This window comes from Lethenteron reissneri, chromosome 67 (assembly GCF_015708825.2).
Source record: "Lethenteron reissneri isolate LAM-NWPU_2019-01 chromosome 67, ASM1570882v1, whole genome shotgun sequence".
Lineage (NCBI taxonomy): Eukaryota > Metazoa > Chordata > Hyperoartia > Petromyzontiformes > Petromyzontidae > Lethenteron > Lethenteron reissneri.
The window spans coordinates 1,608,876-1,620,973 of NC_083845.1; the positions used below are offsets into that span (position 1 = coordinate 1,608,876).

The window sequence follows — 12,098 nt, forward strand, 5'->3', positions numbered from 1 at the left end:
GGCTGATTGGAGGAGATGCAGATGTTGCAATTATGCGTTCTAACCCACACAACAACAAACAACAATAAACAACAACAAGAGATCGTCCGTGTGGAAACACCGTTGGGATTCTTCATCGGACAGAATAATCGGCACGTTCAGTAAAATCAACCCCCCGTAGGGGTTTTCAACTAAAAAGGGGACGGAGAGAAGGATCGACTCACACTCAGTGCGACACGGCGGTTGTCAGGTTTTTATTATCGTCAAGTGAACAGCGGCCACGTGAACTCAGAGACACAACGTGTGCTTCCGTGCGTGTGAGCGTGTGTATGTACGTGTGTGTACGCGTGTGTGTATACACGCATGTGTGTGTGTACGTGTGTGTGGTGGGAGCTTGCGCGCTGCGCTAAGAACCCGTCGAGCCGAGTTCGATTCCCGCTCACGGCCACCATGAGCACCTCTCGGTCACCTCAGCCTCAAATAAAAAGTCCGTGTAGTTAGTACCCATGCTGTCGGTGTAGATGGTACTCATGGTATCCGTGTGTTTGGTACTCATGTGGTGATCGCGTTCCTAGTTGGCGCTCATGGTCTCGGCGATCCAGGCGTTGTAGTTGCACACCTTGGTGTAGACGCCCGGGTAGTTGGGTTCCGCACAGCCGCGTCCCCACGAAACGATGCCCTGCAGCTGCCCGTTGCACACCACGGGGCCTCCAGAGTCTCCCTGCACCCAGCGGGGAGAGGGGGGGGGCTCATTAAGCCGGGCGCCTGTGGCAGTACAGCAAGTGGGGTAGTACAGCAAGTGGGGTAGTGGGGTGACAGTACAGCAAGTGGGTAGTGGGGTGACAGTACAGCAAATGGGGTAGTGGGGTGACAGTATAGCAAGTGGGATAGTGGGGTGACAGTATAGCAAGTGGGTAGTGGGGTGACAGTACAGCAAGTGGGTAGTGGGGTGACAGTACAGCAAGTGGGTAGTAGGGTGACAGTACAGCAAGTGGGTAGTGGGGTGGCAGTACAGCAAGTGGGTAGTGGGGTGACAATACAGCAAGTGGGGTAGTGGGGTGACAGTACAGCAAGTGGGTAGTAGGGTGACAGTACAGCAAGTGGGGTAGTGGGGTGACAGTACAGCAAGTGGGTAGTAGGGTGACAGTACAGCAAGTGGGTAGTGGGGTGGCAGTACAGCAAGTGGGTAGTAGGGTGACAGCACAGCAAGTGGGTAGTAGGTGACAGTACAGCAAGTGGGTAGTAGGGTGACAGTACAGCAAGTGGGTAGTGGGGTGGCAGTACAGCAAGTGGGTAGTAGGGTGACAGTACAGCAAGTGGGGTAGTGGGGTGGCAGTACAGCAAGTGGGTAGTAGGGTGACAGTACAGCAAGTGGGGTAGTGGGGTGGCAGTACAGCAAGTGGGTAGTGGGGTGACAGTACAGCAAATGGGGTAGTGGGGTGACAGTACAGCAAGTGGGGTAGTGGGGTGACAGTATAGCAAGTGGGGTAGTGGGGTGACAGTACAGCAAGTGGGTAGTGGGGTGACAGTACAGCAAGTGGGTAGTAGGGTGACAGTACAGCAAGTGGGTAGTGGGGTGACAGTACAGCAAGTGGGGTAGTAGGGTGACAGTACAGAAAGTGGGTAGTAGGGTGACAGTACAGAAAGTGGGTAGTGGGGTGACAGTACAGCAAGTGGGGTAGTACAGCAAGTGGGTAGTGGGGTGACAGTACAGCAAGTGGGTAGTGGGGTGGCAGTACAGCAAGTGGGTAGTGGGGTGGCAGTACAGCAAGTGGGTATTAGGGTGACAGTACAGCAAGTGGGTAGTGGGGTGACAGTACAGCAAGTGGGTAGTGGGGTGGCAGTACAGCAAGTGGGTAGTGGGGTGGCAGTACAGCAAGTGGGTATTAGGGTGACAGTACAGCAAGTTGGTAGTGGGGTGACAGTACAGCAAGTGGGTAGTGGGGTGACAGTACAGCAAGTGGGGTAGTAGGGTGACAGTACAGAAAGTGGGTAGTGGGGTGACAGTACAGCAAGTGGGGTAGTACAGCAAGTGGGTAGTGGGGTGGACAGTACAGCAAGTGGGTAGTGGGGTGGCAGTACAGCAAGTGGGTAGTGGGGTGGCAGTACAGCAAGTGGGGTAGTGGGGTGACAGTACAGCAAGTGGGTAGTGGGGTGACAGTACAGCAAGTGGGTAGTGGGGTGGCAGTACAGCAAGTGGGTAGGGGGTGGACAGTACAGCAAGTGGGTAGTGGGGTGACAGTACAGCAAGTGGTAGTGGGGTAACAGTACAGCAAGTGGGTAGTGGGGTGACAGTACAGCAAGTGGGTAGTAGGGTGGCAGTACAGCAAGTGGGTAGTGGGGTGACAGTACAGCAGTGGGTAGTAGGGTGACAGTACAGCAAGTGGGTAGTGGGGGACAGTACAGCAAGTGGGTAGTGGGGTGGCAAGTACAGCAAGTGGGGTAGTGGGGTGACAGTACGCAAGTAGGTAGTAGGGTGACAGTACAGCAAGTGGGTAGTAGGGTGACAGTACAGCAAGTGGGTAGTGGGGTGGCAGTACAGCATAGTGGGTAATGGGGTGACAGTACAGCAAGTGGGTAGGGGGTGACAGTACAGCAAGTGGGTAGTAGGGGTGACAGTACAGCAAGTGGGTAGTGGGGTGACAGTACAGAAAGTGGGTAGTGGGGTGGTCAGTACAGCAATTGGGTAGTAGAGTGACAGTACAGCAAGTGGGTAGTAGGGTGACAGTACAGGAAAGGGGTAGTGGGGTGACAGTACAGCAAGTGGGTAGTAGGGTGACAGTACAGCAAGTGGGTAGTGGGGTGACAGTACAGCAAAGTGGGTAGTAGGGTGACAGTTATGCATTACAGCAAGTGGGTAGTGGGGTGACAGTACAGCAAGTGGGTAGTAGGGGACAGTCCACATCAAGTGTGGTATTAGGGTGGACGAGTACAGGAAAGTGGGTAGTGGTCGGTGGCAAGTACAGCAAGTGGGTAGTAGGGGTGACAGTACAGCAAGTGGGTAGTAGGGTGACAGTACAGCAAGTGGGTAGTGGGGTGGCAGTACAGCAAGTGGGTAGTAGGGTGACAGTACAGCAAGTGGGTAGTAGGGTGACAGTACAGCAAGTGGGTAGTGGGGTGACAGTACAGCAAGTGGGTAGGGGTGACAGTACAGCAAGTGGGTAGTAGGGTGACAGTACAGAAGTGGGTAGTGGGGTGGCAGTACAGCAAGTGGGGTAGTAGGGTGACAGTACAGCAAGTGGGTAGTAGGGTGACAGTACAGCAAGTGGGTAGTGGGGTGACAGTACAGCAAGTGGGTAGTAGGGTGACAGTACAGAAAGTGGGTAGTAGGGTGACAGTACAGCAAGTGGGTAGTGGGGTGACAGTACAGCAAGTGGGTAGTAGGGTGACAGTACAGCAAGTGGGTAGTAGGGTGACAGTACAGCAAGTGGGTAGTAGGGTGACAGTACAGAAAGTGGGTAGTGGGGTGGCAGTACAGCAAGTGGGTAGTGGGTGACAGTACAGCAAGTGGGTAGTAGGGTGACAGTACAGAAAGTGGGTAGTAGGGTGACAGTACAGCAAGTGGGTAGTAGGGTGACAGTACAGAAAGTGGGTAGTAGGGTGCAGTCCAGCAAGTGGGTAGTAGGGTGACAGTACAGAAGTGGGTAGTGGGGTGGCAGTACAGCAAGTGGGTAGTGGGGTGACAGTACAGCAAGTGGGTATTAGGGTGACAGTACAGCAAGTGGGTAGTGGGGTGACAGTACAGTCAAGTGGGTAGTAGGGTGACAGTACAGAAAGTGGGTAGTAGGGTGACAGTACAGCAAGTGGGTAGTGGGGTGACAGTACAGCAAGTGGGTAGTAGGGGGACAGTACAGCAAGTGGGTAGTGGGGTGACAGTACAGCAAGTGGGTAGTAGGGTGACAGTACAGCAAGTGGGGTAGTAGGGTGACAGTACAGCAAGTGGGTAGTAGGGTGACAGTACAGAAAGTGGGTAGTGGGGTGGCAGTACAGCAAGTGGGTAGTGGGGGGACAGTAACAGAAAGTGGGTAGTAGGGTGACAGTACAGCAAGTGGGTAGTAGGGTGACAGTACAGCAAGTGGGTAGTGGGGTGACAGTACAGCAAGTGGGTAGTGGGGTGACAGTACAGCTGGGTAGTGGGGTGACAGTACAGCAAGTGGGTAGTGGGGTGACAGTACAGCAAGTGGGTAGTGGGGTGCAGTACAGCAAGTGGGTAGTAGGGTGACAGTACAGCAAGTGGGTAGTAGGGTGACAGTACAGCAAGTGGGTAGTGGGGTGACAGTACAGCAAGTGGGTAGTGGGGTGACAGTACAGCAAGTGGGGTAGTAGGGTGACAGTACAGCAAGTGGGTAGTGGGGTGACAGTACAGCAAGTGGGTAGTAGGGTGACAGTACAGCAAGTGGTAGTGGGGTGGCAGTACAGCAAGGGGTAGTAGGGTGACAGTACAGCAAGTGGGTAGTAGGGTGACAGTACAGCAAGTGGGTAGTAGGGTGACAGTACAGCAAGTGGGTAGTGGGTGACAGTACAGCAAGTGGGTAGTGGGTGACAGTACAGCAAGTGGGTAGTAGGGTGACAGTACAGCAAGTGGGTAGTGGGGTGACAGTACAGCAAGGGGTAGTAGGGGTGACAGTACAGCAAGTGGTAGTAGGGTGACAGTACAGCAAGTGGGTAGTGGGGTGACAGTACAGCAAGTGGGTAGTAGGGTGACAGTACAGAAAGTGGGTAGTAGGGTGACAGTACAGCAAGTGGGTAGTGGGGTGACAGTACAGCAAGTGGGTAGTAGGGTGACAGTACAGCAAGTGGGGTAGTAGGGTGACAGTACAGCAAGTGGGTAGTAGGTGACAGTACAGAAAGTGGGTAGTGGGGTGCAGTACAGCAAGTGGGTAGTGGGTGACAGTACAGAAAGTGGGTAGTAGGGTGACAGTACAGAAAGTGGGTAGTAGGGTGACAGTACAGCAAGTGGGTAGTAGGGTGACAGTACAGAAGTGGGTAGTAGGGTGACAGTACAGCAAGTGGGTAGTAGGGTGACAGTACAGAAAGTGGGTAGTAGGGTGACAGTACAGCAAGTGGGTAGTAGGGTGACAGTACAGAAAGTGGGTAGTGGGGTGGCAGTACAGCAAGTGGGTAGTGGGGTGACAGTACAGCAAGTGGGTATTAGGGTGACAAGTACAGCAAGTGGGTAGTGGGGTGACAGTACAGCAAGTGGTAGTAGGGTGACAGTACAGAAAGTGGGTAGTAGGGGTGACAGTACAGCAAGTGGGTAGTGGGGTGACAGTACAGCAAGTGGGTAGTAGGGTGGACAGTACAGCAGTGGGTAGTGGGGTGACAGTACAGCAAGTGGGTAGTAGGGTGACAGTACAGCAAGTGGGTAGTAGGGTGACAGTACAGCAAGTGGGTAGTAGGGTGACAGTACAGAAAGTGGGTAGTGGGGGTGGCAGTACAGCAGTGGGTAGTTGGGGTGACAGTACAGAAAGTGGGTAGTAGGGTGACAGTACAGAAAGTGGGTAGTAGGGTGACAGTACAGCAAGTGGGTAGTGGGGTGACAGTACAGCAAGTGGGTAGTGGGGTGACAGTAAGCAAGTGGGGTAGTGGGTGACAGTACAGCAAGTGGGTAGTGGGGTGACAGTACAGCAAGTGGGTAGTGGGGTGGCAGTACAGCAAGTGGGTAGTAGGGGTGACAGTACAGCAAGTGGGTAGTAGGGTGACAGTACAGCAAGTGGGTAGTCGGGTGACAGTACAGCAAGTGGGTAGTGGGTGACAGTACAGCAAGTGGGGTAGTAGGGTGACAGTACAGCAAGTGGGTAGTGGGGTGACAGTACAGCAAGTGGGGTAGTAGGGTGACAGTACAGCAAGTGGGTAGTGGGGTGCAGTACAGCAAGTGGGGTAGTAGGGTGACCGTTACAGCAAGTGGGGCGTAGGAGTGACATACAGCTAGTGGGTAGTAGTGTGACAGTACAGCAAGTGGGTACGGTAGTAGTTGACAGTACAGTGCAAAGTGGGTAGTGGCGGTGACCAGTACAGCAAGTGGGGTAGTAGGGGCTGACAGCTACCGCAAGTGGGGTAGGTGTAGGGTGACAGTACAGCAAGTGGGTAGTCGGTGTGCAGTACAGCAAGTGGTTAGTGGGGTGACAGTACAGCAAGTGGGTGGCGGTGACAGTACAGCATAGTGGGTTAGTCGGGGACAGTACAGAAAGTGGGGTAGTCGGGTGACAGATACAGCCAAGTGGGTAGTGGGGTGACAGTACAGCAAGTGGGTAGTAGGGTGACAGTACAGCAAGTGGGTAGTAGGGTGACAGTACAGCAAGTGGGGTAGTAGGGTGACAGTACAGAAAGTGGGTAGTGGGGTGCAGTACAGCAAGTGGGTAGTAGGGGACAGTACAGAAAGTGGGTAGTAGGGTGGACAGTACAGAAAGTGGGTAGTAGGGTGGGACAGTACAGCAAGTGGGTAGTAGGGTGACAGTACAGAAAGTGGGTAGTAGGGTGACGTACAGCAAGTGGGTAGTAGGGTGGACAGTACAGAAAGTGGTGTAGCAGGGTGACAGTACAGCAAGTGGGTAGTAGGGTGACAGTACAGAAAGTGGGGTCGTGGGGTGGCAGTACAGCAAGTGGTAGTGTGGGTGACAGTACAGCAAGTGGGTATTAGGGTGACAGTACAGCAAGTGGGTATTGGGGTGACAGTACAGCAAGTGGGGTAGTAGGTTGACAGTACAGAAAGTGGGTAGTAGGGTGACAGTACAGCAAGTGGGTAGTGGGGTGACAGTACAGCAAGTGGGTAGTAGGGTGACAGTACAGCAAGTGGGTAGTGGGGTGACAGTACAGCAAGTGGGTAGTAGGGTGACAGTACAGCAAGTGGGTAGTAGGGTGACAGTACAGCCAAGTGGGTAGTAGGGTGACAGTACAGAAGTGGGTAGTGGGGTGGCAGTACAGCAAGTGGGTAGTGGGGTGACAGTACAGAAAGTGGGTAGTAGGGTGACAGTACAGAAAGTGGGTAGTAGGGTGACAGTACAGCAGTGGGTAGTGGGGTGACAGTACAGCAAGTGGGTAGTGGGGTGACAGTACAGCAAAGTGGGGTAGTGGGGTGACAGTACAGCAATTGGGTAGTGGGGTGACAGTACAGCAAGTGGGTAGTGGGGTGGCAGTACAGCAAGTGGGTAGTAGGGTGACAGTACAGCAAGTGGGTAGTAGGGTGACAGTACAGCAAGTGGGTAGTCGGGTGACAGTACAGCAAGTGGGTAGTGGGGTGACAGTACAGCAAGTGGGTAGTGGGGTGACAGTACAGCAAGTGGGTAGTAGGGTGACAGTACAGAAAGTGGGTAGTAGGGTGACAGTACAGCAAGTGGGTAGTGGGGTGACAGTACAGCAAGGGGTAGTAGGGTGACAGTACAGCAAGTGGGTAGTAGGGTGACAGTACAGCAAGTGGGTAGTAGGGTGACAGTACAGAAAGTGGGTAGTGGGGTGGCAGTACAGCAAGTGGGTAGTGGGGTGACAGTACAGAAAGTGGGTAGTAGGGTGACAGTACAGAAAGTGGGTAGTAGGGTGACAGTACAGCAAGTGGGTAGTAGGGTGACAGTACAGAAAGGTGGGTAGTAGGGTGACAGTACAGCAAGTGGGTAGTAGGGTGACAGTACAGAAAGTGGGTAGTAGGGTGACAGTACAGCAAGTGGGTAGTAGGGTGACAGTACAGAAAGTGGGTAGTGGGGTGGCAGTACAGCAAGTGGGTAGTGGGGTGACAGTACAGCAAGTGGGTATTAGGGTGACAGTACAGCAAGTGGGTAGTGGGGTGACAGTACAGCAAGTGGGTAGTAGGGTGACAGTACAGAAAGTGGGTAGTAGGGTGACAGTACAGCAAGTGGGTAGTGGGGTGACAGTACAGCAAGTGGGTAGTAGGGTGACAGTACAGCAAGTGGGTAGTGGGGTGACAGTACAGCAAGTGGGTAGTAGGGTGACAGTACAGCAAGTGGGTAGTAGGGTGACAGTACAGCAAGTGGGTAGTAGGGTGACAGTACAGAAAGTGGGTAGTGGGGTGGCAGTACAGCAAGTGGGTAGTGGTGGTGACAGTACAGAAAGTGGGTAGTAGGGTGACAGTACAGAAAGTGGGTAGTAGGGTGACAGTACAGCAAGTGGGTAGTGGGGTGACAGTACAGCAAGGGGGTAGTGTGGTGACCGTACAGCAAGTGGGTAGGGGGGTGACAGTACAGCAAGTGGGTAGGTGGTGGTGACAGTACAGCAAGTGGGTAGTGGGGTGGCAGTACAGCAAGTGGGTAGTAGGGGTGACAGTACAGCAAGTGGGTAGTAGGGTGACAGTACAGCAAGTGGGTAGTAGGGTGACAGTACAGCAAGTGGGTAGTGGGGTGACAGTACAGCAAGTGGGTAGTAGGGTGACAGTACAGCAAGTGGGTAGTGGGGTGACAGTACAGCAAGTGGGGTAGTAGGGTGACAGTACAGCAAGTGGGTAGTGGGGTGGCAGTACAGCAAGTGGGGTAGTAGGGTGACAGTACCAGCAAGTGGGGTAGTAGGGTGACAGTACAGCAAGTGGGGTAGTAGTGGACGTACAGCAAGTGGGTAGTGGGGTGACAGTACAGCAAGGGGTAGATGGAGGTAGACAGTACAGCAAGGGGGTAGTAGGGTGACAGTACAGCAAGGGGTAGTGGGGTGCCGTACAGCAGGGGGTAGTAGGGTGACCAGTACAGCAAGTGGGTAGTGGGGTGACAGTACAGCAAGTGGGGTAGGTAGGGTGACAGTACAGAAAGTGGGTAGTAGGGTGACAGTACAGCAAGTGGGTAGTGGGGTGGACAGTACAGCAAGTGGGTAGTAGGGTGACAGTACAGCAAGTGGGTAGTAGGGTGACAGTACAGCAAGTGGGTAGTAGGGGTGAAAGTACAGAAAGTGGGTAGTGGGGTGGCAGTACAGCAATGTGGGTAGTGGGGTGACAGTACAGAAAGTGGGTAGTAGGGTGACAGTACAGAACGTGGGTAGTAGGGTGACAGTACAGCAAGTGGGTAGTAGGGTGACAGTAAGAAAGTGGGTAGTAGGGTGACAGTACAGCAAGTGGGGGTAGTAGGGTGACAGTACAGAAAGTGGGTAGCAGGGGTGACAGTACAGCAAGTGGGTAGTAGGGTGACAGTACAGAAAGTGGGTAGTGGGGTGGCAGTACAGCAAGTGGGTAGGGGGGTGACAGTACAGCAAGTGGGTATTAGGGTGACAGTACAGCAAGTGGGTAGTGGGGTGACAGACAGCAAGTGGGTAGTAGGTGACAGTACAGAAAAGTGGGTAGTAGGGTGACAGTACCGCAAGTGGGTAGGGGGTGACAGTACAGCAAGTGGGTAGTAGGGTGACAGTACAGCAAGTGGGTAGTGGGGTGACAGTACAGCAAGTGGGTAGTAGGGTGACAGTACAGCAAGTGGGTAGTAGGGTGACAGTACAGCAAGTGGGTAGTAGGGTGACAGTACAGAAAGTGGGTAGTGGGGTGGCAGTACAGCAAGTGGGTAGTGGGGTGGTGACAGTACAGAAAGTGGGTAGTAGGGTGACAGTACAGAAAGTGGGTAGTAGGGTGACAGTACAGCAAGTGGGTAGTGGGGTGACAGTACAGCAAGTGGGTAGTGGGTGACAGTACAGCAAGTGGGTAGTGGGGTGACAGTACAGCAATTGGGTAGTGGGGTGACAGTACAGCAAGTGGGTAGTGGGTGGCAGTACAGCAAGTGGGTAGTAGGGTGACAGTACAGCAAGTGGGTAGTAGGGTGACAGTACAGCAAGTGGGTAGTCGGGTGACAGTACAGCAAGTGGGTAGTGGGGTGACAGTACAGCAAGTGGGGTAGTAGGGTGACAGTACAGCAAGTGGGTAGTGGGGTGACAGTACAGCAAGTGGGGTAGTAGGGTGACAGTACAGCAAGTGGGTAGTGGGGTGGCAGTACAGCAAGTGGGGTAGTAGGGTGACAGTACAGCAAGTGGGGTAGTAGGGTGACAGTACAGCAAGTGGGTAGTGGGGTGACAGTACAGCAAGTGGGGTAGTAGGGTGACAGTACAGCAAGTGGGTAGTGGGGTGACAGTACAGCAAGTGGGGTAGTAGGGTGACAGTACAGCAAGTGGGTAGTGGGGTGGCAGTACAGCAAGTGGGGTAGTAGGGTGACAGTACAGCAAGTTGGTAGTGGGGTGGCAGTACAGCAAGTGGGGTAGTAGGGTGACAGTACAGCAAGTGGGTAGTGGGGTGGCAGTACAGCAAGTGGGGTAGTAGGGTGACAGTACAGCAAGTGGGTAGTGGGGTGACAGTACAGCAAGTGGGTAGTGGGGTAGTAGTGATGCTCCTCCCCTGGGGCTTTTTTGGTTTCCTCCCACATTGTAAAAACGTTCGGTGAGTGGGGTAGGTGAGTGGGGTAGGTGAGTGGGGTAGGTGAGTGGGGTAGGTGAGTGGGGTAGGTGAGCGTGGGGTAGGTGAGCGGGGTAGGTGAGCGGGGTAGGTGAGAGTGGGGTAGGTGACAGTGGGGTAGGTGAGTGGGGTAGGTGAGTGGGGTAGGTGACAGTGGGGTAGGTGAGTGGGGTAGGTGAGTGGGGTAGGTGACAGTGGGGTAGGTGAATTGGGTAGGTGAGTGGGGTAGGTGAGTGGGGTAGGTGAGTGGGGTAGGTGAGTGGGGTAGGTGACAGTGGGGTAGGTGAGTGGGGTAGGTGACAGTGGGGTAGGTGAGTGGGGTAGGTGAGTGGGGTAGGTGAGTGGGGTAGGTGAGTGGGGTAGACGAGTGAGACAGGTGAGTGGGGTAGGTGAGTGGGGTAGGTGAGTGGGGTAGGTGAATGGGGTAGGTGAGTGGGGTAGGTGAGTGGGGTAGGTGAGTGAGGTAGGTGAGTGAGGTAGGTGACAGTGGGGTTGGTGAGTGGGGTAGGTGAGTGGGGGTAGGTGAGTGAGGTAGGTGACAGTGGGGTAAGTGAGTGGGGTAGGTGAGTGGGGTAGGTGAGTGGGGTAGGTGACAGTGGGTAGGTGAGTGGGGTAGGTGAATGGGGTAGGTGAGTGGGTAGGTGACAGTGGGGTAGGTGAGTGGGGTAGGTGAGTGAGGTAGGTGAGAGCGGGGTAGGCGAGCACCTGGCACGAGTCCTTGCCGCCCTCCATGTACCCCAGGCACACCATGTTGTCAGTGATGTCTCCCGGGTAGCCGGACTCGCAGTCCGCCACGCTCAGCACCGGCGCCTGCACGCACATCAGCACGTCCGGGCTGCCTGGGGACCCGCGGGTGGTGGGGGGGGTGAGGAGAGACAGAGTGAGGAGACGCGTGGATGGAGACACGGTGAGGAGACGCGTGGATGGAGACACGGTGAGGAGACACGTGGATGGAGACACGGTGAGGAGACGCGTGGATGGAGACACGGTGAGGAGACGCGTGGATGGAGACACAGTGAGGAGACACGTGGATGGAGACACGGTGAGGAGACGCGTGGATGGAGACACGGTGAGGAGACGCGTGGATGGAGACACAGTGAGGAGACACGTGGATGGAGACACGGTGAGGAGACGCGTGGATGGAGACACGGTGAGGAGACGCGTGGATGGAGACACAGTGAGGAGACACGTGGATGGAGACACGGTGAGGAGACGCGTGGATGGAGACACGGTGAGGAGACGCGTGGATGGAGACACAGTGAGGAGACACGTGGATGGAGACACGGTGAGGAGACGCGTGGATGGAGACACAGTGAGGAGACACGTGGATGGAGACACGGTGAGGAGACGCGTGGATGGAGACACGGTGAGAAGACGCGTGGATGGAGACACGGTGAGGAGAGACAGAGTGAGGAGACACGTGGATGGAGATATGGTGAGAAGACGCGTGGATGGAGACACGGTGAAAGAACGCGTGGATGGAGACACGTGTAGGTGTACCTATGGCGGTCTCGGTCTCCCCAGCCCGAGATGGTGCACATGACGCCCACGGCTGCGCAGCGGTGGGCAGCGCCACGGGCTGCGCGTAGGCGTTGAGCGTGGCCGGCTTGGCCAGCTTCACCAGCATGATGTCGTTGTCGATGGTGCTGGAGGCGTAGCCGGGTGGCGGATCGCCTGGAGGCCTGGATCCACTGTTCGGTGCCTCGCTAGCGAAGATGTTGTGCTCGCCGATGCGCACGGAGATACGGATGCGCTGAGG

The 12,098-nt window shown here is 54.9% G+C and overlaps 1 pseudogene; it reads right to left on the reverse strand.

The window, feature by feature from the left end:
• Positions 1-218: 218 nt before the first annotated feature.
• LOC133360094 (trypsin-like) overlaps positions 219-12,098 on the reverse strand; it is an 18,887-nt pseudogene continuing 7,007 nt past the window's right edge.